Source organism: Sesamum indicum, linkage group LG7, assembly GCF_000512975.1.
Source record: "Sesamum indicum cultivar Zhongzhi No. 13 linkage group LG7, S_indicum_v1.0, whole genome shotgun sequence".
In the NCBI taxonomy this organism is placed as follows: Eukaryota; Viridiplantae; Streptophyta; class Magnoliopsida; order Lamiales; family Pedaliaceae; genus Sesamum; species Sesamum indicum.
This window is the reverse complement of record NC_026151.1, coordinates 18,661-23,660: the sequence shown is the minus strand read 5'-3', so window position 1 is coordinate 23,660 and position 5,000 is coordinate 18,661. Positions and strand designations below refer to the sequence as shown.

The following is a 5,000-nucleotide window of genomic DNA, read 5'->3' as shown; positions in this document are numbered from 1 at the left end:
CGATAAGCCCACAGGACTCCCGGCAGTTTATCAACCCACGATCTCTTGTTCTCGAGGCGTGTCTTTAAGTGTTGCAAGATCATCCGGTTAGTCACCTCGGTCTGCCCGTTCGCTTGGGGGTTCGCAACTGCTGTGAAGTGCTGTGCGATCTTCAGTTCCTTGCACCATTCCGTGATCTTTCTGCCCTGAAACTGTGTGCCATTGTCAGATATCAATATTCTAGGTATACCGAACCTGCATATAATATTTTTCCAGATGAAGTTGATGACTTCCTTCTCGGATATCTTGGCCACTGCTTCTACTTCTACCCACTTGGAAAAATATTCGACCGCCACAATGATGAATTTTTTCTGGGCTTGCGCGGGTGGAAAAGGTCCGACGATATCGATCCCCCACTGATCGAACGGGCATGCTATTTTGATCGGCTCCATCGGGGTCGCAGGTTGGTGTATCAGTGAGGCGTATTTCTGGCAGCTCTCACATTTCCTCACAAAGTTCTTAGAGTCTTCGACCAGGGTCGGCCAGAAATACCCTTGTCGCATGATTTTCTGTGCCAGCGATCTCGCCCTCGAGTGATTGCCAGTGACCGTCCAGTAGAGTAAATCGGGTAGCTCGAAATTTGATCCTCTTCGCCGCAATGGGATCGCTGGGTAGGGTACCGTCCTCGAGATATTTCATGATATCGTCCTTCCAGGACTACGTTTCTACGACCACCTGGACCTCCGTTCCTTTCCGAATTGCCGACCTCTCGCGCACTAGTGCGGTGATCTTTCAATCTCGAATTCCATCCATTGCAGCTCCAAATTTTGATAAGGCATCTGCCTTGTCGTTCTCGGCCCTAGGTACCTGCGAGATAGAGCATTTCTCAAATTTACCCATTAGTTTTTGAACAATCTCTTTGTACTGGGTCATTATTCTCTCCCGTGTTTCGTATGTTCCTTCAATCTGCAGGGCGATCAGTTGGGAGTCTGTAAAAACCTCTAGGTCACGGGCATCGGCTTCATAAGCGAGCTCCAGGCCTAGCACCAGGGCCTCGTATTCTGCCTCGTTGTTAGTCACCGGAAATGAAAGGCGAGCCGCGACATCGATCTCAATTCCTCTTGGTCCTTGGATTAATATGCCTGCTCCCCCATTGTTCGCGTTAGAAGATCCATCAACATGCAGCATCCATTTCGAATAGGGTTGTTTGACTGCCTCGGGTTCCTTCAGGTCGCCGGATAGCTCCATGATGAAATCTGCGAGCACCTGCGCCTTCTGGGCTGTTCTGGGTTAGTATTCAATATTGTATTGCCCCAATTCAACCGCCCACTTGATCAATCTCCCGGAGGCTTCGGGCCGCGACATCACATGCTTAAGAGGGTGGTTTGTCAACACCACCACTTTGTGCGACTGAAAATATGATCGTAGTTTTCGAGCAGTCACGACCAATGCAAGGGCGAGTTTTTCCATCTCTGAATATCGTGATTCAGCCCCCTGGAGCATTTTACTGACATAGTAGACTGGATTCTGGTTGCTAGCTTCTTCCCTCACCAATACGGAGCTGACCGCATTCTCGGACACCCCTAGATACAAAAATAATATCTCCCCTTCTTTCAGGTTTGCGAGCAGTGGAGGCTTTGTGAGATATTACTTCAATTCCTGTAAAGCCTGATCGCATTCTGGAATCCACGTGAAATTCTTAGGTTTCCTTAAGACTTTGAAAAACGGTAAGCTTCTATCTGCCGATCGAGATATAAATCTGCTTAAGGATGCGATCTTTCCCGTAAGCTTCTGCACCTCTTTGATCGAATTTGGCGACCTCAGACCCATTATGGCTTGGATCTTTTCGGGGTTCGTCTCTATTCCACGTTCACTGATCATGTACCCCAGAAACTTTCCCCCCGTCACTCCGAATGTACACTTGTCTGGGTTGAGCTTCATTCCGTGCGACCTCATTATGCTGAACGCCTGAGAGAGATCTTCCAAGTGATCCTGCGACCTCCTGCTCTTCACTAGCATATCATCCACGTATACTTCCATAGTCTTTCCCAAGAGATCTCCGAACATCTGATTTACCAGTCGCTGATATGTGGCGCCCGCGTTCTTCAGCCCAAATGGCATCATGTTATAGCAGTAAATCCCTTTTTCCGTGATAAATGAGGTCTTATCCCGGTCCTCTTTCGCCATGTGGATTTGATGATATCCTTGGTAAGCATCCATCATCGAAAACATTTCGAACCCGGCGGTGGAGTCGACCATCAAGTCAATTCTTGGCAAGGGGTACGGATCCTTCGGGCAGGCTTTGTTCAAATCTATGAAATCAACACACATACGCCATTTTCCCGAGGATTTGGGAACTAACACGATGTTAGAGAGCCAATCGGTATACTGAATCTCGGACACGTATCCAGCTCTTAACAGTTTTTCGACCTCTTGTCTGATTATTTTGTTCTTGTCACCTCCAAACGATCTCTTCTTTTGCTGCACCGGTCGAGCTTTCGGGTCGACGTTAAGGCCATGAACGATAACTCCGGGATCGATCCCCGTGAAGTCCGAGGGGCTCCATGCGAATATATCAACATTCTTCTTCAAAAATTCTATCATGGCCAGCTCCCCTTCCATGTTCGCCCCTATCCGGGTGGTTTTGTCAGGCTCATCCGGTACTAGCTGCACCTTTTTGTATTCGCCACTGGGCTTCATGTGCTCTGCTTCGTACGGTCGGGGCTCTGCATCCTCTTTGACCTTCCTCCTCTTCTGGCCAGGTTCTCCTCTGAGTGATAGGTTATAACACTTGCACGCCTCCCTCTGGTCGCTGACCAATTCTCCCGTTCCATTCTCCGTTGGGAACTTCATCCTCATATGATAAGTGGAGATCACTGCCCTGAACAGATTTAAACCTGGTCTTCCTAGTATTACATTGTATGCGAAAGGTGTATCGACCACTAGGAACTTGACCATCAACATTTTTCGCCTAGGGATTTCTCCCATTGACACTGGCAGCTCAATCGTTCCCAACGAAGCGACCTCACTGCCTCCAAATCCCACCAAAGGGCATTCTCCAGACCAATTTTATCGATCACATTCTTGAAGATGATGTCGGCCGAACTCCCACTGTCGATCAACACCTTGTGGACTGTGAAATTTGTGATGTCCAGTTTAACGACCATGGGATCGTTCATGTCTTCGGTCTCCTTCGGTCTGTCTGAACTATCGAAAGAGATAGCCTGTTCTTCTTCTACTTTCAATACGAACTCCCTCTCTTGGTTCAAACAGGTTATCCGAGCACATCTCTTCCGTGTTCGGCTCGAATCTCCCGCGCTCGGTCCTCCTGCAATCGTGTATATGACACCCTTGGTGGGTGCATTGTTTCCGCCAGTCGGGGCCCTGTCAGTTTTTGATGGGCCCGGGTTTCTATCTCGATCGCGGCTTCTCGACCTACTTCTCCTTCCTTCCCCACTGATTTTACAATTTGGGGGCACGCGATCTCGAAAATATCCCTGCCTAACGAGCCTTTCGATCTCGTCTTTCAACTGATAGCACTCCTCGGTATTGTGTCCCCTCTCCCGATGGAATCGGCAATATTTGTTAGAGGTTTTCTTGGAGGGGGTGTACCTCGTATGCCTGGACCACTTTAGTACGTCGGCATTTTCAACCATCATCAGGGCCTTCTCTCGCGACATGGCCAAATGAGTGTAGTTGTGGTACTTCGGGATGTATTTGGGCTCCTTCTGCTTCTCCGTTTTGGGCTTGTTGCTTTCTCCTTCCCTGCTCTCTTGAGGTCGCCTAGGTATGTAATCTCGCTCTCTTCGTTCTGAATCTTTCATCGCGTTCATCTCCTCCTCGTCGATATACTTCTTTGCTAATGCCATCAATTGTTTGACATCAGCGGACGGGTCGCGTGCGAGGGCTGATGCGAAGGAGCTCTTCCTAAGCCCATGAATGAGGATGCTCATGAGCATGTCGATCCTTAACTCTTGCAACTCCAGAGTTTCGTTGTTGAACCGGCCCATGAAAGTTTTCAAAGATTCATCTTCTCTCTGCCGGATGTTGAATAGATGGGTGGCGGATATCTTCTGCTTCTTCTTGCTCGCGAAGTGAAAGTTGAATTTTTGCACGAGCTGTTCATAGGATTCAATGCTCCCTCAGGGCATATTTGTAAACCACTCCTGAGCCTTCCCCATGAGTGTGGTTGCAAATAATTTCGCCATTATTGGGGCCGATTGTCCGTAGAGATTCATCATCATTTCGAACGCCGCCACATGCTCTTGCGGATCTCTCATCCCATTATATCTCCTCATGTCGGGTACCCTGAACCCCGGCTCGACTGTTTGAATGAGGATGTCGTTGCTGAAAGGAGAATTTTTGTTCTGCGAGACGATCTCCCCTCGCTTCTTCAACTCGTCGATTTGTTTGTTCAGGCTGTGTATCTGCTTACCCACACTTTCTTCCTCGGCCCGGGATATCACGGGCTCCCTTCTCTTCGCACGATCGTGACTACTAGAGCTCGCATCGGATAACGCCGGTCGATTGCTGCGATGCTCTTGTTCACCTTGCACCCTTGATTCTCTCAACGGCTCCACATTCTCGAATAACTGCCTCCTCGCCGTTTCCTTGACCAAAGCGGTCGCAGTTCTTCTTTCATATTCTACAATCGCTTTTCGACTTGCCTCCTCTATCATCCTTTGCAACTCATCAGGAGTTAGTTGAAGGGTTGCTCCTGTTCCTCTTCTAAGTGTCTCATCTTCCCCGGCGTTTCTCCTCGATGAACCTTCCATTATGCTAAAGAATTCTCAGATGTTCCCACAAACAACGTCAACTGATCTGGGCCGAATTATTCGATCTCTTGAGACGATCTCACTACAGATGGACTAACTCTTCCGAACCAGAATTTTGGGTTCCCTGAGAATAAAACACGAACCGTGAGCTCGTCGGGCACGTCCCCGACAATGACCCTCCGACGCTCAAGTTAGGTTGATTGAGAGAAATGTATGCGATCTCAAAGTTCGAGCTCAATTAATGCA

The 5,000-nt window shown here is 48.6% G+C and overlaps 1 long non-coding RNA gene across 1 annotated transcript in view; it reads left to right on the top strand.

The window, feature by feature from the left end:
• The window catches only part of LOC110012316, a 6,501-nt gene continuing 4,989 nt past the window's right edge, over positions 3,489-5,000 (top strand). Inside the window, exons 1-2 of the long non-coding RNA XR_002287428.1 lie at positions 3,489-3,500; positions 3,767-3,770. This is a non-coding gene — a long non-coding RNA (uncharacterized LOC110012316). The remainder of the gene's footprint in view (positions 3,501-3,766; positions 3,771-5,000) is intronic.